This window comes from Pelophylax lessonae (assembly GCF_965119305.1).
Source record: "Pelophylax lessonae genome assembly, chromosome: 8".
Lineage (NCBI taxonomy): Eukaryota > Metazoa > Chordata > Amphibia > Anura > Ranidae > Pelophylax > Pelophylax lessonae.
The window spans coordinates 276,294,437-276,316,903 of NC_138775.1; the positions used below are offsets into that span (position 1 = coordinate 276,294,437).

Here is a 22,467-nt window from a genome sequence, read left to right on the forward strand (position 1 = left end):
ATTATATTGGCCAAACTTAAATCAAGCTACAGGCTTGTGTAACCATTCAACCACAATTGACAATGCTGAACGGTCCCCACCTTCAAGGGCAGTAAAAAAACAAAATAAAAAAACAAGTGTGTGATAAAACAAAGACCCAAGATCAAGGAAAAGATGACCAGTCCAACAAAGCAATGGACTGTCCTCATTGTTCCAAGGCTGAAGTTACCTGTCCCAGAGCCTTCCAGTGTTTACTCAGCTGACAATACAAATCATTTACTACCTTCCCAGAGGAAAGCGAAATAGTAACAAATTCTTTAATGTATATATATATATACAGTATCTCACAGAACCATTCTTTAAGTCTCCATGTCCCCACCTGGGTGATGTGGCCAAGTCCTAAAGGCTGTCCAAAGCTGGGGGTCCAGAAGACAGCAGCACACCCTGTTGGTGTCTTTTATCTTCTTCCCTGTAGAGAAGGAAAACCCTTCTTCAAGTCCCCATGTCCCTATCTGAGTGATGTGGGCAATTCCTATTGGCTGTCCAAAGGCAGGGATCTAGAAGATCACAACATGCCCTGTTGGCTTCTTTTATCTTCTGTCCTGTAGAGAAGAAGAACCCTTCTTTAAGTGACGTCTCCATGTCCCTACCTGGGTGATTCCTATTGGCTGTCCCAAGGTGGGGATCCACCTTTGGAGAAAGATATATAATAGATAGATACTCAGCAATATCCCTATATATATATATAGTAGCGCAAACTTGTCAAGAAGCAAGTGCCAAAAAAATACTGTGCCCACTGCACAAAAAGTCCGAAATGCAATAGATGTCACATAGGCAGCAGGAAAAAGTTCAGAAATGACTCAAACAGTCCATAATCCTTCACTCTATCTCCTGGGATGATAATGTACGAAGACGTGTTTCTCAAAAGGATCACCACCACCACCGTGCTCCAAGGGGGGAGGAGAATTGCCCACTCACCAGATGCTGTGGCCCAACCCACTTTCGTGTTTGAGCATTCAGGCTTATAATGATGGTCACTGGTCCAGAGTATCCACAACAGGAATCGCACCAGCGCAGTCAAAAAAAGCTCAGCAGCATATGGGGAGGAGAGAACATAATCCCAATAGCGTGATACCGTTTAAAAGGGTTTTATTAAATAAAAATAAAACATAAGGTAACACACTCACATGTCTTGTATGTCATCAAACGCAAAAAAACAGTCACGAATAGGGGAGGGATGCCCTTCGGGAGATGATGTCCAGGCTCCACGCCGTGGACGCCGCGCCTTCTGGGTAATCCGAACTCCTCTTACACAGCCTGGTTACACCGCCTGGTCACGCCCCGATGCGTTTCGTGATTTCCACTTCTTCCCCGGGAGCGTGACCACGGCGGCTTGGCGGTAACCTTAAATACCCATGCCCATCAACCCACAGGGCGGGGCCAGGGCCATCATCGGCCATTGGTGGTTGCTCAGGTGTGTCGACCAATCACAGACTAGATTTACAGGATCACTTCCTCTCAATTCACTAATCTCTATGGTACATTACCCTATAACCCGGAAGTAGGGTGGTGCCGAGGTTCACACCATCGGTTATTGGTGGATGCCTGTAGAATACTGGCCAATAGCAGGCTAAGACAGCACAGTAACCCTCCATCTCGCCACTATTCACTACAATGGGCCGTCCTACGACCCGGAAGTATAGCACACAGGAAGTTAATTGCACCCTTATGCTGAGAGCAAAAAGACACCAACCACTCAACCACCAATAGACCGATAGTATCCATACAAAATCGCTAGTGTATATACATACTTAAAACGCTGTAAATTACATCACTTTCCATTGGTAGTGACGATCGTGTTCTGACCAATCATAGTGATTCAGCTTTACGCCCAATCAGCTAAAACTTCCTCCTTAATTAACATATGACCCGGAACAATAATAGCACGGATTCCCGGCCGGATGTAAGGTCTCCATGACCCAGAAGAATAATAACATAGAGTCCCGGCCGGATGTATGGGCTCCACCCACCAGGAAGACCAAGAAGTTATTTATGTGTACTCAGTACACTATGCACAACAGCGCCATCTACCAATGAAAGTGTAACAATGTAAGGAAAATTTGTATGGAAGTTTAATCCATATACCAAAAATATCATAATAATAAACAAAAACATGTCACACCAGAAAAAAGAACACGAATCTATTGGAAACTAATAGGCAAAACTAAATATATAAATAAGTAAAATCATTAAAATATTTAAAATAACCCTAAGCCCATAACCAACGCTAAACAGCATGAGTCACAAGCCTAGGGACATTTGTGTGTGCGGACACTTTGGGGGATCACAGTCCTCCCAACGCACATCATCCAAAGATGAAAGATCAAATAACAAAAAAGATCAAGTATAAAATAATATAATATAGAGTTGGAAACTAAAATCAATGATCACTAATAAAACAATTTAAATCCAACTCTATATTTAATCCTACAGGGCTCAAAGATTGGGTCTGGAATATCCATTTTGTTTCGCACTTTGATAATTCCCTAACCCAATTGGCACCCCTCCACGGGGGTGTCACCCGCTCGACACCCCAGAATTGTAAACAACTGGGGTCCCGTTGGTGATGTGAACGGAAATGGGCTGGGACACTGTGCTCTGTTTTGCCCTTAATAATATTGCTGATGTGCTCCCCAACTCTAATTGTCAAAGTGCGTTTAGTTCGTCCTATATAAATGATTTTGCAGGGACACATTAAAGCATACACCACATGCGTGGTATCACATGTGATGAAATGCCTAATGTCGAAACTCTTGTCAATTGCTGCAACATAAAAGGACTCACGTCTCCTCTGATTTTGGGGGGTATACGAACATGACTTACATCTCCCACATTTGTGAAATCCTCGTCTACCCGGAAAGAAGGAAGTATCCGGGGGATTAAGGATCTTCTTCACCACCCTGTCCCCAAAGCTCGGGGCCCTACGGTAAATGAAGGATGGAACATCGGGCAAACACCTTTGCTTTGTTGAAATTTTGGGTACGTATTGGTACTAGGGATGAGCTTGGGTTCAGCTTTGGTTTGGTCCAACCAAAACCATGATTTGCCAAACCCGTAAGTCAGTGCATGGCCAATCAGCTGCTGGCCAAGGATTTCCCACCCAGCAGCTACACGATTGGCCTGGCACAGACAGCTTCCTTCCAGGTTTGGACCAAACCATAATTCATGCCTAATTTGCATATTTTTCCCAAATTACGCCATGTAAGTGAAATGCATTGGGATATTGGAAAAAGCGAAATCAAGGTAGTTTTTGGTGGTTTTTAAGGATCCAACTAGCTTAAAATGGCTGCGATGGTTAGTGAAGCTCCTTTTTGAAGCTATGGACCTTAATACTATCCCTAACCATATCCCCATTACTAACAGCAACCCTAATACTTGCTAACCTTAATGCTAGCCCTAACACTAACCATAATGCTACCACTAACCATAACCCTAAAGTTAGCTCTAACTGCCCATGTTGCCATACAGCCTATGTAGCAGGATTTGTTTCATCTCTGTGTATCACCTGAGGATAGTGACTTCCTCAGTTCCATCTATAATCACCATAATGCAGTATCTCCCCCATACACACAGTTCTTTTTAACCACTTGCCGACTGCCTAACGCAGATCTACGTCGACAGTCAGCCCCTCACAGGCAAAGCGACGTAGGTCTACGTCGCTAGCCTGTGAGGGTCTAGGGAGCGAGCGCGCGCCCCCGGAGGCGCGCTCCCGCTCCCGCGCGGTCACGCACCCCCCCGCGCGTGTGACCAGCGGACCCGATGTCCGCCGGTCACTCGGCGATCGGCGGGGGAGAGGGAGAAAGTCAGGCAGCTTGTGTAAACAAGCTGCCTGTCATTCTCCCCGGTGTATGAAGGATGATCATACGGTTCTACTATATAGAACCGTCGATCACTCTTCATACATCTGAAGCCACAGCCAATCACAGTAGAAAGCACGCCCCTAGGGACACACACAGCCCCTCCCTCTCAAATAAAGTTAACCCCTTCACTACCAGTGTATTTTTACAGTAACAGTGCATATGTATAGCACTCATTACTGTAGAAATGTCACTGGTAACCCCAAAAGTGTCACAAATATCAGTCAAGGGTCCGATCTGTCCGCCGCAATGTCGCAGTACCGCAAAAAAAAATCGCAGATCGCCGCCATTACGCGTTAAAAAAAAAAACAACAAAAATGGCAAAAATCTTTCCCTTTGTTAGTAAACGCGATAACTTTTGCGCAAACCAATCAAAATACGCTTTTTGCGATTTTTTTTTTACCAAACATAGGTAGCATAAAACAAATTGGCCGAAAATGTTAAAAAATTTTGATTTTTACATTTTTTTGGGGGGAATTTCAAAAATATGTGAAAAAATATTGCTATTTTTGCAAAATTGACGCTGTTTTTTTGTTTATAGCGCGTGATCAAAAAATCGCACAGGTGATCAAATACCACCAAAAGAAAGCTCTATTTGTGGGAAAAAAAGGACGCCAAATTCGTTTAGGTACAGCGTCGCACGACCGCGCAATTGTCCGTTAAAATCACGCAGTGCCGAATCGCAAAGGGGGTAAAATCTTCCGGGGCTTAAGTGGTTAATGAGTGACATTCGATCCACAGAGAATATAGCCTGAGAATATTCCATTTAGCCCCATTCACAGGGAATGAATTTACATGCGGTTTGATGAATTACTATGCACACCTTTGATAAATACACCCCATAGTGTAATATTAAAAATACTTTATTCTCTCATCACATGTAAAAACACATATACTTTAGTACAAATGAAAATAAAAATAATGTAAATTATTTTATTAATTTAGATGAAGGATTTAGGTGTAGATCGATTTAGAATTGGATAAACTCTTCCTTGTGTTCTTTCTTTATTTTTCTTCATTCAAAAGTATATGTGTTTTTTTTACCTGTGATGAGAGAATAAAGTATACACTCATTTATATATATATATATAGCGCTACACACACTATACTGCACTATATTACCAACAGTAATGCCTTCCTTTACACGCACATGAACTATACTATAATCCCAGTCTTAGTCCATAAGGCTCAATATTGAGTTGGCCCACCCTTTGCAACTATAACAGCTTCAACTCTTCTGGGAAGGCTGTCCACAAGGTTTAGGAGTGCATCTATGGGAATGTTTGACCATTCTTCCAGAAGCACATTTGTGAGGTCAGGCACTGATGTTGGAGAGAAGGCCTGGCTCGCAGTCTCCCCTTGAATTCATCCCAAAGGTGTTCTATCGGGATGAAGTCAGGATTCTGTGCAGGCCAGTCAAGTTCCTCCACCCTAAACTCGCTCATCCATGTCTTTATGGACCTTGCTTTTTGCACTGGAAGTAACTGAAGAAATGTAGAAAACAATCCTACAGATTCTGCGCCTGACTGTGCAGCTGCAGGACCCTCTCGTCTCCACCTCTCTTGGTCTCAACATTTAGCAGACTCCAGCCCTCCTCTGGTCCCCCTCCAGACCCTGCACTTTTTGTTTCCCAGCTCCACCCCTAGCTTCTTCCTGGCAGTAGCACAACATAAGTGGGTGCACTTTGATGTAAGGGAGAGTGGGAGACTTGACTTCTGATGGTGGGGAGGTTCTTGACATCTGATGTAACAGGGGGGTGGGCTGCTCTGGACATCAGATTATAATTAGTATGAGAATAATACAATTCTATGCCTGTTGAAAAGGAGGGTCTCACAGACAGAACACCATGGCAGAAACACGTTCTGTCTCAGCAGTTTCCAATAGAGTTTCTTGTGGATGAAACCAGCAGTGTGCAAACCTCTTTATCGGACATTGATAGATACATTTATAGAGTCGGGAGCCCCGTACACACGTACCGAATGTCGGCCGAACGATCGGCCGTCTTTTGTCCGGTGCTGTCCTGTCGGCTGAAAACTGCAAAAGACAGCACATGAATTTTGTCGGCCAACAACAGCCGACTGCAGAAGTGATGTCATGTGATGGTTAACTTTCCATGTATTTTTTCTTTTCTGAGCATGCCCAGTCTTGCTAATCGGCTGTTTGTCGGCCAAATTCTGTACTGACTGGCGAACAATCGGCCGTTCTGGTGTTGGCCAACAAAAATTTTAATGCCTGCACACCCGATTCTGTTCGGCCGAAAAGTCGCAGTCGGTTGTCGGAAGCATCGTACTAACAAGCCGACAATCGGCCGATCGTTCGGCAGCCGAATATTTACGGCCGACAATCGCTACGTGTGTACGGGGCTTTACAGATACAACCATCCCTTTTGGGGCAAACATATTGGTATGAGTGACACACTATATAACCAAAAGTATGTGAAAAACCCACTAAATGGTTGAGTCTGAGTTGTTCCAGTGAAGGGTACTGGTAATGCTACAACCTACAAAGACAATTGTGCTCTTCCAAACCTCGTGGTAGCAGTTTGGAAAAGGCCCTTTTCTGGCCCCTGACTATGTTCCTGTCTATAAAGACGTGGTTTGATGAGTTTGGTGTGGAGGAACTCAAGTGGCTTTCACAGAGCCCCGACCTCAACTCTACTGAACACCTTTGGAATGAATTGGAATAACAATTGCGAGACCCCCAATACAAAGACATTTTAGAGAATCCAAATTTGTGCTAACAGATTAGGGAAGGTAGTTTTCTGTTCTGGCCATGATGGTGTCCCTGTGTACAAAGCCATCTCCATAAAGACATGGTTTGATAAGGTTGACAATGAGTTTGGTGTGGTGTCCCGACCTCAACCCTACTGAATTGGATAGAGATAATCAAAATGATAGTTTTAAGCCAGGTCTTCTTATCCAACATCAGTACCTGACCTCACAAAAGCTCTTTACAACTTCCAACAGACTTCCAACAGACACACTCCAGAATTTCGTGGTTAGCTTTCCCAGAAGAGTAAGAGCTGTGGTAGCCACAAAGAGGACTGTGCACAAAGCCAGCGTCATAAAGACATGGTTTGATGAGTTTGGTGTGGAGGAACTTGAGTGTCCTGCACAGAGCACCTTTGGGATAAATTGGAACACTTCTTTGTCTTCTCATCCAGTATCAGTACCTGACCTCACAAATGCTCTTTTGGCTGGATCGGCACAACTTCCAACAGAGTCAGCTCCATAAAGACATGGTTTGATGAGTTTGGTGTGGAGAAACTTGAGTGTTATCCACAGAGCCCTGACTTGAACCCTACTAAAGATTATTGGGATGAACTGGTATGCCAATTTCGAGCCGGGTCTTCTCATCCAACATGAGTATCTGACCTAACAAATGAGGGATTCTGTAAAGAAGAGGCTTGTCATCTAACCGTGAGTATACGTATAACTTTTTAAATAAAGTGTCAATGGTGTGCAATACTATACTATGGTAGCGTTCTTGCAAAAATGCCGGTCTTGTGATGATGAACGGAGGAACAAGGGTCTAATTGGAGCTGCAACCGGAGGAGAGAGGAAAGGAGTAAATGGTGCTTTTTCCCCTATTTAGCTGTGGGAGTATACTGTGCGGTGGAAGCCCTGGTGGGAAAAGGAGGTTTCTGGAATATTTTTCTGCCATACTTACTTGCATAAAGCTTTTTATGACTCACTTAAGCCGAAGCGGCCGAATTTTAACTATCTACCTGTGGTTGAAGGAAAGAAAATTGCATAATGTAAGGCCTGCCTTATAAATTAGGGTTCATAAAAATCTAGAGATCCTTTTTTTATGCACTTAAGGGCACAAGCATGGAGGTGAATGGATCTTGTAAAGTGTGATATGGAGTGAAATGATTTATATAAGGATTTGTATCACTAGTCGAGTATCATTGTATTTATTTCACCATATTGCAGCACTCATTGTGGGTTTAGGTCACATGTTTGTTTAATGTTTTATGTAAGTTGAATGTAGCACTGGTTTGCTTTTAGATTTATTTGTGTTTACACTAGCTTGACACTCCTCTGAAAATCAGTCTGCGGTGGATCACTTTTCAGAGGATGTTTGACAGGTGATGAAGAGGCAATATGGGTCCTCACCACCCATTTTAACCCTCAGAATGCCAACCCAATTGTGTGCACATGGTGGAAGGGTGGTTTGCGGCGTGGCGTCATACACTTGAACAGGGGAAAATTTTTGCTGCTGCAGAAAAGCAAACCATTGCAGCATGTGTACACCCCCTTTCGACTGCCTTTGCAGCTTAAAGAAGTTGTAAACCCTCTCTTGGAAGTTGTACCTATAGGTAAGCCTTTAATAAGGCTTACCTATAGGTACTGTAAATATCTCCTAAACTTGCATCGTTTAGGAGATATTTACTTTTAATGCAGCTTACATCTTTGGCGCATGCGCTCTGAAGGAACGGCCACCTGTGCCGTTCCTTCAGAGCCCTGTGCCGTGAACGGCGGCTCCCACATGCATGCGCGGGAGTGATGTAATTGCGCCTCCGGCCAGGGGGCGCAAACCAGGAAGCAGGAGGGCCGAACATGTCGGGCGGCACTGCGGGGGCTTTGCTCTAAGGCAGGGGTGGGGAACCTGCAGTTCGGGGGCCGTATGCGGCCCCCGAAGTCATCTGGTCCGGCCCCCATGCAGCTGAGTCTGTGTCTCTCAGCTGATCTGTCAGAATCGAGCCAATGCTTCCTGTATAGTTCCTGCTCCGTTATTACAGTCTGAGTGAGTCACAGCGGAGTGATACAAATGCACTCCGCCTGTGACCAATACAGGAAACATCACCTCTTCCTCCAGCGTGGCGCTGCTACACTGCTCCTAGCCAGCATTTCCCGCCCGCAGCACACACAGCAGTACCAGCCAGAGCCAGCAGTACCAGCCAGAGCCAGCAGTACTCACAGCAGTACCAGCAGTACACACAGCAGAACCAGCAGTACCAGCCAGAGTCAGAAGTACCTACAACAGTACCAGCCAGCTGTACCTACAGCACAGTACCAGCCAGCAGTACCCACAGCAATACCAGCCAGCAGTACATGACAGCAGTACCAGCCTGAGCCAGCAGTACCCACAGCAGTACCCGCCTGAGCCAGCAGTACCAGCCAGCAGTACCCACAGCACAGTACCAGCCATCAGTACCAGCCTGAGCCAGCAGTACCCACAGAAGTACCAGCCAGCAGTACCTACAGCACAGTACCAGCCTGAGTCAGCAGTACCCCCAGCAGTACCAGCCAGCAGTACCCCCAGCAGTATCAGCCTGAGTCAGCAGTACCATCCAGCAGTACTCGCAGCACAGTACAAACCAGCAGTACCAGCCTGAGTCAGCAGTACCCACCAGCAGTACCTGCCAGCAGTTCTTTTCAAAACTTACCACCACAAAAAAGTCGACTGTGCTTCAGACTGACAGACGCAAACCTGGGAAACCTGTTGCGAGTAGCAACATCATCAATACCAGCTAACATCGCACACCTCACCAAAGAGAAGCAGTTGCAGCCATCACATTAGGGGTGAGTTAATTAAATGTTTGACCAAATATAACAGGCACATTTTTAAGGTGATCATTTTGTACAGCCCCCGAATGGTTTTATAAATACCCAAATGGCCCTTGGCAGAAAAAAGATTCCCCACCCTTGCTCTAAGGCACACTAGCTCATTATGCCTTTGTCTTACAGGTATTTTTTTTCCCCATTTTTTTGTGCTGGGTTTACTTCCTCTTTGAGGGGTGGGGGGTGTAAGAACCTGACTCAACAGCATTTTTTTACTGTCCCCCTAACCGCAAGCTTACAGTAGATGAACTGCAGCAGAAAAGAACCAAGAGTCCCTCCCTTGCCAGATAGGCCTGTGATATATGGCAGAGCTGTGTAAAACTCAGGACTGTATGGACACAAATGCTAATACTTTGGCAGGTAAAACAGCTCCTTTATACATATTTCACCGTTGCATTTAGCTGTTTGTCTGGAGTTCAGCTTTAAAAATAAAACCCACTGCAGCAAATATAATGAAATCTTATTGCTCCCAACTTTTCCTTTAAACATACAACCATTTCAGATATCAGGTGGGAGGCCTCAAGCTACAAATTGCACAATAAATCCTTAAAAAATCTTTTCCAGCTAAATTGTGCCAATGCAAAATAGGCCCCTGCATCAAATATGCCACAAATAACCAATAATCGTCTGCCTGTCGTTGTTTTCCCAGGTTGTAAATACGGGGGTGGTCGCACATCACAGAAAACTGTAAAGGAATTGAAAATCTCCCGACAAATAAACTATTTCTGCAGTTTTCTGATCTACCTCTTCTGTATTCCCAGTACATGCATGCCAGGGATCAAAGCAAGTTTTATTACAAGGATTTAAAGGAAACGTAAGTAAATAGTCATTTTTGGGCCCTCTGGACCTCCTCCTCCTTAGGACCAAGTCATGCTAGTGAATTTGTTGCGGGCGGCAAATTACTTGTTGCTCTCTCCCTGGCTCAAATGCTGCAAAATCATACCTGCCAGGAAAGGAGGAGCAACAGAGCAACACCTTGCTGGTTCAGCCAATAAGGAAGCAATACTGTAGAAGCAGGTGAGTGATCTTGCTGATCTCCTAGCAATCCTGATGCTGGCAGGTTGCTGCATGAGACAGGATGGCTAGCGTGACCTGGATTCTACAGGGTCCATGGTAAAATTAAAATTTTTAGCCCTGAAATACACTATGTGGATGGCTGACCAGCACACCCTTCATCAAAAGCATGAGGACACCACTCCAGATGATTGAGTTTAGTGTTTTTAGCAAAGGATTCCTGTTATAACTATACCATACAAAGACATTCCACACTAGTGCTTCTCAACCAGGGTTCAATGGAACTCCAAAGTTCCTCCAGAGGTTGCTAGGGGTTCCTTGAGCAATGAGCAATTGTGGGTTGATCTCCCATCTACACTGACTGCCAATGCAAAGGGAGAATTTTCTAAGGGCTCACTTTTACACTGACCACTGATCTTAGAGGACACTACAATTTTTGCCATCTGCGTTTCTGTTCTGCAGTTATTTATTACAAGAATTTTACTGAAACTAAATTGTAAAATTCCCCTGAAGAAGCCACGTGACCGGAAGTGGCGTAACGCGTAGGGCGGTATACCGGAAGTGACGTCAGAAGCGGAAAGACAGTCCGCAGTGAAGCTGTACTCATTTATAGGCTTTCAAACCTTCATTTTTATGTAAGTGCAATATATTTTTTTCAATAAATGGTTTTATGGAGATACTGCACTATATAAGCACTTTTCTTTGAGATTTCGTGGTACATCCAGAGAGTATCCTCCTTTGATAACGTCTTCTTGCACGAAACGCCGTCAGGTCGCGGCGTGCTGACGTCATCCCGGAAGTTATCCTAGGAGCGGATGTGCTTTGCTGTCCGGCCGGCGGCTTCTCATCCTTCGCGATTTTATCTACTTTGTTTGTAAGTGCCTTTCCTTTATTAAATAAAACGGTCAAGATTTTATTACACTATTGGCGCTTTCCTTTACTCGGGCTGGTGCATTACTCTGGTACTGAGTTCCACAGCAACACTATTGATGCCGTTTGGTCCTGGAGCTATTCACCTATGATGGGAAGGCGCTATTAACCACTTGCCGACTGCCTAACGCCGATCTACGTCGGCAGTCAGCCCCTCACAGGCAAAGTGACGTAGGGCTACGTCACTAGCTTGTGAGGGTCTAGGGAGCGAGCGCGCGCCCCCGGAGGCGCGCTCCCGCGTGGTCACGGACCCCCCCGCGCGTGTGACCAGCGGACCCGATGTCCGCCGGTCACTCGGCGATCGGCGGGGGAGAGGGAGAATGTCAGGCAGCTTGTGTAAACAAGCTGCCTGTCATTCTCCTCGCTGTAAAGACACTGATCAAACGGATCTAGTATGTAGATCCGTTGATCAGTGTCCTTACAGCTCAAGCCACAGCCAATCACAGTAGAAAGTACGCCCCTAGGGATACACACAGCCCCTCCCTTCCAAATAAAGTTAACCCCTTCACAACCAGTGTATTTTTACAGTAACAGTGCATATGTATAGCACTGATTACTGTAGAAATGTCACTGGTAACCCCAAAAGTGTCACAAATGTCAGTCAAGGGTCCGATCTGTCCGCCCCAATGTCGCAGTACCGCAAAAAAAATCGCAGATCGCCGCCATTACGCGTTAAAAAAAAAAAACCAACAAAAATGACAAAAATCTTTCCCTTTGTTAGTAAACGCGATAACTTTTGCGCAAACCAATCAAAATACGCTTTTTGCAATTTTTTTTACCAAACATATGTAGCATAAAACAAATTGGCCGAAAATTTTAAAAAATTTTGATTTTTACTTTTTTTTTTGGGGGAATTTCATATAAAAAAATGTGAAAAATATTGTTATTTTTGCAAAATTGACGCTCTTTTTTTGTTTATAGCGCGTGATCAAAAAATCGCACAGGTGATCAAATACCACCAAAAGAAAGCTCTGTTTGTGGGAAAAAAAGGACGTCAAATTTGTTTAGGTACAGTGTCACACGACCGCGCAATTGTCCGTTAAAGTCACGCAGTGCCGAATCGCAAAATACCCCCTGGTCAGGAAGGGGGTAAAATCTTCCGGGGCTTAAGTGGTTAAGTGATCACACCGTGCAGATTGTGTTTTCGTCTGGTAAGAGGCTTGCAGTGCTTTTGAGTGGCGTTCTTGGCTTCTTGGTACATTTGGATCAACCGTGTTTGCTCACTATAAATTTATATTTGGTAAGAGGCTTCACAGTTGGTGGTGGCTTTTCTTCTACATCCTTTTCCTCTTGATATTGGGATACTCACTGATCAAATCTTTATCTATTTGGTGAGCTGCTGCACAATCGATAACGATTCTTTCCTATTTGGTGGTGGAATTCAATATAGTTGATCACTATATCTTTACGGTATCACACTATGCAAGTTTTTTTCTTTTATGTACATTCATAACACCATTCGTTGAGGACCCTGACAACTCCAATCTCCCAGATCTGTGACTACACCTCAGCACATGAATCTTGCAGATTTTTAGTGGCTATTCGGTAAGCGCATTTCCTAAAGAGACCGTGGAGTTTGCTCATTGTTTTCAAACGTCATTCAAGTTGATATTTGGGACATTTGTTTTGTTTGGACATTTATTTGTTTACCCACATCACGCAGCGCGGCTTATTTTTCTATACATTAACTAAGGGTGTGGTCACACTTGAAGTCGCTGTTTTTCAATTTCATCATTTTTTTCCTTAGCGCGGTTATCACTTTGTTATATCTATCCAGAGAGTATTCCCCCTGATCCAGAGAACAGGCTATTGCCATCCCCTATCTGTGGAGTGGGTAAGAAGAGGAGTGGAAAAGGAGAGCCATATAACTATAAAGGCCCGTACACACGTACCGATCGTCGGCATACAAACGTCGGTGGACGAAGGATCTGCCGATTGTACGCGTGTTAGTATGGTGCCTCCGACAGATGTCTGCGCACAATCCGCGGACAAAAGTCTTTCTTGCAAACATGAAAATTTTTGTATGCCGACACCAGAACGGACGATTGTTCGCCTGTCAGTACAGAATTCGGCCGACAGACCGCAGATTTGCAAGACTGGGCATGCTCAGAAAATTAAAAACACAGGGAAAGTTAACCATTACATGACATCACTTCTGCAGTCAGCTGAAGTCTGCAGACAAAATTCTTGTGCTGTCCTTGTGCTGTCTTTGCACTTTTCAACAGACACCGACATCCCGGGGAGAAAAGACGAACATTTGTATGCCGACCATCGGTACGTGTGTACGGGGCTTAAGGCGCATCCCTTTACAGTTTGAGGTGAGCGGCTAGTACACCCTTAGGGGTCCTAAGGATTAAGAAGCACCCCCATTAAGATTTGGTGAAAGGTGGAGGTTTAACAGCGAACAAAATAAGAAGGAATACCGCTTATGCGGGTTACATGATTTGGACATTATTTGGACACTATAAGCACTTTCTTTCACTCATAAGCACTTTATATGTACCTGCTTCTATTCATTTGCATTGTATGAGCACTTGTCACTTTATTCACCTTCAATCTATTAATTCAAAGCATTATTCACTTTTTTGGATAACAGCACTAGAGCACTTTATATATAGAGTTTATATTGGAATTGATTTCACCAATATCGTTATATTTATTTATATTCACATATCTAAGTGTGCAATTTTAGGTTTATGGATCAATTTTGAACACTATCATAGAAGATAATTTATATTTATATTGAATTTGATCTTTATAATTTGAATATCACTATCACTATTGAGTTTAAACCATTTTAGTTTTTCCCTGAAGCGCGATACCTCCCCCCTCCATTTTAATTTGTAAAAGGATGGTAACAAACGTTTAGATGTTTTGCCATGTTATGAATGCCATGCTGAACTTTCAGTAAAAGTTGTTTAACCCAGGGAGGCCTGGGCTGAGGATCTGGGTCCCATCTCCTCTGAGGAGTGCATTGGAATTCTAGATAATATACTTAAGGTCTCTTTATCCTCTTCACAAAAGCTTGCGCAACTGTTTATTTTACACCGCATGTATAGGACTCCGCAGCGCTAGCGTAGCTGGCAGAGGAGGGATTCCCCCCTTTGCCCCCGGTGCAAGGTGCGCACAGGCGACCTGTTGCACACGCTTTGGAAGTGCCCAAAGTTGCATCGTTATTGGCATGCAGTTATGCGCTCAATCAATGATATTTGGAAGTTGACTCTACCTGTGGAACCGAAGCTGTGTATTCTGGGATGGCTGGATGAAGAGCTCTACCCTTCTGCGGTACATGCTGCGGTCCTTAGGGTTCTTTTTATGGCCAGGAAACTGATAGCGCGACGGTGGATTTCCACCCATGCACCTTCTCATACTGAGTGGATAGAAGAAGTTAAGGTTCTCCTGAATAGGGAGCATCTTACCTATAAACACAGAGGGAATGCGCTGAAATTTGATCGCATTTGGGGCCCTTGGCTTGACGTTCCAGGCCTAGCTCCCCTTCATCTGGTTTCCAACAGGCTTATGGGAGGGGTAATTTCCTCAACATAGTATGGATTTGTGTTCCACTTTTTTGCACAGGCAGACGTGGGGGGACCCTGCTCGATGCCCCTTACATCCCATTTGAGTTTACTAGTAGGACACTATTATTAGCAATGCATACTCAATGTAGGTAGCTCATTGGAATTCACCTGTTTTGTTTTGCTGTTGGCGATGGTGTCAATTTGTATACTTTGGTGCTCGCTCAGTATCATGCATAATGTGTTGAGCTAAGGTCACTTTACACTGTTCATTGGGTCTGTTCTTGCAATATTTTTTATTTGATACTTGCTCCTTATACTGTTCTCACTGCGTACGCAAGGCTACTATGACTATTTTTATGTATTATTGATGCCTACTCGCCTGATTGTTTGGTTTTGTTTCTGTATTGTGTGCAAAAAAATTCAATAAAAATAATCTGATTTAAAAAAAAAAAAAAAGTTGTTTAAGGCCCCATTCACACTAGTGCAACTTGTCCCGCGATTTTGGACCGCAAAATTGCATGACAAGTCGTTTTCCATTATTTTCAATGAGCCCCATTCATATCAGTGCGTTTTGAAGTCGCACCGACTTCAAAGTAGTTCCTGCACTACTTTGCCACGATTTTAATGCATTTTGAGGCATGTAGCCTTGCCGTTGCTTTCAAAATCGTGGCAAAAATCGCGCCGCGAAATCGCGGCAAAATTGCGTTGCAATAGTGTGAAAGGGGCCTAGCCGCACAAAGCCTGGTTTCAAGTTACTTAAGAGGTGCATGTTTAGTCCTGGAGCTTATTACGGGGTCTATGTCTACAACAGCACAGTTGGGTCTTGCAACATTACAACAACAAAGGAGAGATGGGAGTTATCATGAGTATACAGCAAGAAGAACTGCAACCAGTCATTGGCTTGGTACCTGGTTGGGTGACAGGTCCTCTGGTAGCAAGGCCTAGCGATCTGTCTCCGTCAGTTACTGGTTGCGGATTGGCATTATGAAGGGCTATGGCCCGATCACTAGGTAGAGGCAAGAGTTTAGTTGAGCACATATGAGGTCTGGGCTATGTGCACGGTGGGACCCCATTCTGTTACTGGGAGTTAGGTAACAGAGGTACGCTGACTGGTGGAGTGGGCATAGGCTCTGCATGTCCCTCCTAATGCAACACAAACACATGTTCAAGTGTGTAGGGAAAGGGACAGTATCTTTGGAAGAACTCGGCATACTACACTACAAACAAGTGGCTCATCTCTGAGTTGGGGGACTACTTTAATGTCTAATAACAAAGTAGATATATTCATTGCTACTACCCAACCAATCCAACCTCAGTAGAGCTCACAGGTGGCTGATCTGCAGTCTCACAGCTGTAGTATATATCCATAACAGTGATCCACACCAACGTTGTTACTCTTAGACCGCATTCACACTAGTCCGACTTGGACCACGACTTATCAGCCGGACAAGTCGCGGTCCGTCCCGCTCCCATTGTGCGGTACAGGAGCCGTTCTAATAGGAGCGACACAAGTCGCTCCGACTTAGAAAAAGGTTCCTGTACTACTTCGTGGTGACCTGGAGGCGACTTGCATAGACATTCATTTTATGAAGTCCGTGCAAGTCGTGCCGAAGTCGTGCTGCACGCGACTTCACAGGTCGCCCCCGAAGTCTGAGCGACGTAGTGTGAACCGGCACTTAAAACCTTGTTTATTGTAGAACTTTAATATTTACCTTTCACATGACCATGACCCTCACCTGGTCCCAAGCATTGGTGAGCGCACTTTCAGGCAAGGTGTAACCCCTGTGCTGGAATGAGTGACCCTGGTCATCACCTGTCGTAGCCCAGAAGAGCCCACCCCATGGTAGGCCTCCTATGTGACCCACACTTGGCGACAAAAAGAGAAGTTGGGACTTTAAATGAGGAGTACCACTGAACCAGGGCAAAATGTGATACGTAGTCACAACAGTTCATCAGCAACAAAGGATTTTACATAAAAAAACAGATGTTTATTGAATCACAACAGTGTGAAACTCCTTAAATGCATATTGATAATGACATATACAAAATAAAAATAATACATCACAGTCAATGGGGTCATGACATAAGAACATGAACAGAAAGCTGAATGACTAGGAGCTGGTAATGCAAGATCAGAGGAAATACATAACAAATGGTAACAATGCATGCCAACATATGGAAATGTAATGAATATGGAGGTTGCATCCTAAATTGCTCAACGCGTTTCATGGAACACATTCCACTTCTTCAAGAGCAGGTGCAAACAATGGTCTGTAAAAAGTGTAAAAGCATGTTAAGAATAAGATAATAGGCTGGAAGTAGATATAGTTAAAAACTGATACAAAAAATAGGGGGGGGAGGGGGGAACCAAAAGAGGGAACCCCGCCAGATCAAAAAGGACCCCTCCTATAGATTTACCTTGCAGTGCCAGCTCAAAATGTTATGTAAGGTGTTGTAGGTTTCAAAATAACTGAAAGCGTCCAAACGTGTCCAACTGGGAACTGAGGGAGCAGTATTGGTGAGTGTCTACATGTTAACGGACCACAAAAATAATGTGAATCTTCGTTCCGGGGACCAAGATAACAAAATTAGCACTGTAATGAAAGTTGTAGGAGTAAGAAACCAAAATAGTTGAAAATTGTATAAATAAATAAATATATAAATTAAATGCCACAAGGTATATAATAAACGACTGCTAATCGAGGTCCCACAAACCAGAAGGGAAGGAACAAAAAGTGTATAGTGTCAGTATGGGGGTAATCCTCATTGAAAATGAGGCGTATGTGATGGAACATAGAAAGATATATAGTAACACCAAATCGCCGTTACTCAAAAATAGGATGTGGTACAGAGATTGGAAAGTGAAACGTGTAAAAGAGTAGAATACCAAAAAAAGACACCATATAGGTCAGTGGTCCTCAACCCTGGTCCTCAGGGCCCACTAACAGGCCAAGTTTGCAAGATAACTGAAATCCATCCCAGGTGATATAATTTGCTGCTCAGTGATTGCAGTACTCTAGTTTGCATCTCCCCAAGGTAATACTTAAAATCTGGCCTGTTAGTGGGCCCTGAGGACCGGAGTTGATGACCACTGATATAGGTGAGTGAAAAAATGTGAGAAAGTGGTAGGAACCGAGAATGAAATTACCATAAATAAATCTACCTGTATCCAAACAGTGTGTTAGTGATCCTAGGTGTACATCGGTCAAGGACAGAGTGAAATAGCAAATGTGGTCCTAGAGAGGAGGGTGTATATATACATATATACAACTCCACATGACAACAAGCCTCGATAGCTCCCAGTGTTAGGCTGGCATTCAAACATAAGGGGATGCGTCATCAAGTGACCCACACTTGGTGACCAACAAGTTTTTAGGGACCATTTGGAGGAGGTGTTATCCACCTACTGCAACATGCACCCTACCCTTACAGGTCTTATCATCCAATATCATTACCTGACCTCACAAATACTCTTTTGGCTTATTGGGCAGATATTCCCATAAGAATGATGCCTGTTATGGCCACAAAGTGGATGAAAACTCCATAATAATGTCCACATTTTAGAATGGAATGTTCAACAAGCTCATATAAATGTGATAGTCTGGTTACATAGTTACATAGTTGGTGAGGTTGAATAAAGACAATAGTCCATCCAGTTCAACCTGTGTAGGTGTGTGTGGCTGTAATCATCTCACATACCCCTGAATGTTTTTCTCCTTGAGATGTACGTCTAATAGTCTTTTGAAAGCCACCATACTACCCGCAGAAACCACCTCTTGTGGTAGAGAATTCCACAATCTTGTAGCCCTAACAGTAAAGAACCCCCCACGTTGCCTGAGGTTAAAACGCTTCTCCTCTAATCGCATTGTATGCCCCCGAGTCCTCATGCAATCCTTTCGACTGAATAGCCTTTTTTCTATACTGAGATCACCATTGAGATATTTATAAATTGCTATCATGTCCCCTCTCAGGCGTCTCTTCTCCATGAAGAATAAATCAAGCGATTGCAGACGCTCTTCATAATTAAGGTCCTCCAATCCCCTAATTAGTTTAGTTGCCACCTGGTGTCCACCAAGTTTTGGTCATATAATGTGAGTATGTTCTCCCAGAAATAGTCATTGAATTTCTAAAAATGCAGCTCCATAAAGACATGGTTTGATGGGTTTGGTGTAGAGGAAATCAAGTGTCGTGCACAGAACCATGACCATAAAACTATTGAAAGCCTTTGGAATGATTTGGATGGCCAATTTCAAGACACCATACAAAGATATTTTAGACAATCCTACCTTGTGCTAACAGTTTGGTGAAAGTCCTTTTCTGTTCTGGCCATGACTGTGCGCTGTGTACAAGGCCAACTCCATAAAGACATGGTTTGAGGAGTTTGGTGTAGAGGAACCCTACTGAACACCTCTGGGATAATTAAAAGCACACGGATTGTGAGCCAGGTCTTCTCATCCAACGTCAGTACCTGTCCTGACCTCACAAATGCACCATTGACTGAATGGGCACATAGGCCACAGACACCCTGCAAAACCTTGCGTAAAGCCTTCCCAGAAGAGTGGGGCAGTCTGTAGAAGCCCCAACAAGAAATTATTCTCTCCTGAATCTGATACTCTCAAACAACATAGAGCTTATTACAAATGTTCATATTAAGGAAAATCAGGAAAGCATTGACTATAACATAATTTAATTTACTTTATGTTGTAAACAATAAACACATACTAGAAAGACAAAAACACTAAGGAGTCCATTTATTTGCATTCCCACAGCTGTCACAAATAATCCTTGTCATGTGTGTAAAATGTTTATTTCCTATGAACATCAGCTCCATCTAGTGGAGATTATGCAGTATTTTTCTGATTTAACCACTTGCCGACCATTCACGTTGATTGTACTGCGGCAAAGTGGCTCGTTCCCGTCCAGCGACGTAGACCTACGTCGCTGGACTCCTCCCCTTGTGTATTCAGTTACAGCGGGAGTCGGGCCAGGGGAATCGAGTGTGGAGATCCGCCCACTTGTGTAAACAAAGCGGGCGGATCTCCTAAGTGACAGGCAGGGTCAGATTGCAGGGTTCAGCATAGCTGAACCTGCGATCTGTCCCTGTGTCACTCAGTCCCCTCCCCCCACACACGTCAGTAAGCACCAGGCATACATTAACCCCTCCCTCTCCAATAAAATTAACCCCTTCCCTGCCAGTGTCATGTTTACAGTAACAGTGCATATGTATAGCACTGATTACTGCAGTAATGTCACTGGTACCCCCAAAAGTGTCAAAAATGTCAGTCAAGGGTCCGATCTGTCCGCCGCAATGTCGCAAAAAAAAATTTGCAGATCGCCGCCATTACTCGTTAAAAAAAAAAAAAAACACCAAAAATTACAGAAATCTTTCCCTTAGTTACTAAACGCAATAACTTTTGCGCAAACCAATCAAAATACGCCGCTTATTGCGATTTTTTTTACCAAAAATATGTAGCAGAAAACAAATTAAAAAAATTTTGATTTTTACATTTTTTTGGGGGGAATTTCATATAAAAAAATGTGAAAAATATTGTTATTTTTTCAAAATTGTCGCTTTTTTTGTTTATAGCGCAAAAAAGTTAAAATCGCACAGGGGATCAAATACCACCAAAAGAAAGCTCTGTTTGTGGGGAAAAAAATGTCAATTTTGTTTGGGTAGGGCGTTGCATGACCGCGCAATTGTCCATTAAATTCGCACAGTGCCGAATCGCAAAAAGTGGCCTGGACGTAAGACAGCAAAATCCTCCGGTGGTAAAGTGGTTAATCTATTTTGTTTGAATGTAAAACATTCAACCTGGAGAAAATATTACCTAATAACGTTCATTTGTACCCTAATTTAACAAAAGGAAAAGCCCTGTGAATTTTTTTTAAATACACCCTATAGACAATGTGTTTACTCTGTGATGAATCGTTTGAACTTGCATACTCAGAGCGGTGGAATTGGGCTCTAGAGATGATTGTACAACCCTGTGGATTAATACTTGCGATATCATTGTTCTTTGTATAAGGACTCCTAAGCCGGCCATAGATGAGTAGAAAACTGAATAAAAATTAATGTTGATTGTTGAATCATTTGCTTTTCGCATCATTAGTGTGCCAGCTGCAACGTGAGATTTTTGTGCCGCATTCAAAAGTGATTAAAAAATGCGGGATTTTTTTAGAAAAACAAAACCAATGATGATACAATCGTATGAGCTATTTTTGTTTTTTGATCAACAGAATGTTCGGTTTTGGACTCATCTATGGCCGGCTTTACTGACAGACATCCAATTGTAGATGTGGTGGGCGTGTTCATGTTTAATGTGTCATACTTTCAATGACTTTATAATGAAACATACAGTATTGTGCAAAAGTTTTAGGCAGATGTGAAAAAATGCTGTCAATGAAGAAAGCTTTCAGAAATAGAAGTGTTAATAGTTAATTTATGCCTTTTACCAAAATGTAAAGTAAATGAACAGAGGAGAAATCCAAATCTAAATCAATATTTGGTGTGACCCCCCCCCCCCCCTTAGCCTTCATCCATTCTTCTAGGTACACTTACACACAGTTTTTGAAGGAAATCGGCAGGTAGGTTGTTCCAAACATCTTGGAAAACTAACCACAAATCTTCTGTGGATGTCGACTGCCTCAAATCCTCCGATCTCTTCATGTAAACCCAGAAAGACCCCATGATGTTGAGATCAGGGCTCTGTGGGGGTCAAACCATCGCTTCCAGGACTCCTTGTTCTTTACACTGAAGATACAGTGCATTGCGAAAGTATTCGGCCCCCTTGAACTTTTTGACCTTTTGACACATTTCAGGCTTCAAACATAAAGATATAAAACTTTAATTTTTTGTGAAGAATCCACAACAAGTGGGACACACTCATGAAGTGGAACAAAATTTATTGGATATTTCAAACTTTTTTTAACAAATACAAAACTGAAAAATTGGGCGTGCAAAATTATTCAGCCCCCTTAAGTTAATACTTTGTAGCGCCACCTTTTGTTGCGATTACAGCTGTAAGTCGCTTGGGGTATGTCTCTATCAGTTTTGCACATCGAGAGACTGAAATTTTTGCCCATTCCTCCTTGCAAAACAGCTCAAGCTCAGTGAGGTTGGATGGAGAGTGTTTTTGAACAGCAGTTTTCAGTTCTTTCCACAGATTCTCGATTGGATTCAGGTCTGGACTTTGACTTGGCCATTCTAACACCTGGATATGTTTATTTGTGAACCATTCCATTGTAGATTTTGCTTTATGTTTTGGATCATTGTCTTGTTGGAAGACAAATCTCCGTCCCAGTCTCAGGTCTTTGGCAGACTCCATCAGGTTTTCATCCAGAATGGTCCTGTATTTGGCTCCATCCATCTTCCCATCAATTTTAACCATCTTCCCTGTCCCTGCTGAAGAAAAGCAGGCCCAAACCATGATGCTGCCACCACCATGTTTGACAGTGGGGATGGTGTGTTCAGGGTGATGAGCTGTGTTGCTTTTATGCCAAACATAACGTTTTGCATTGTTGCCAAAAAGTTCGATTTTGGTT

General features: G+C 43.4%; 1 protein-coding gene across 1 annotated transcript in view; it reads right to left on the minus strand.

Annotated features, from left to right (window-relative positions):
- The window catches only part of PDE4B (phosphodiesterase 4B), a 711,253-nt gene that overhangs the window by 665,975 nt on the left and 22,811 nt on the right, over window positions 1-22,467 (minus strand). The window lies entirely within an intron of this gene.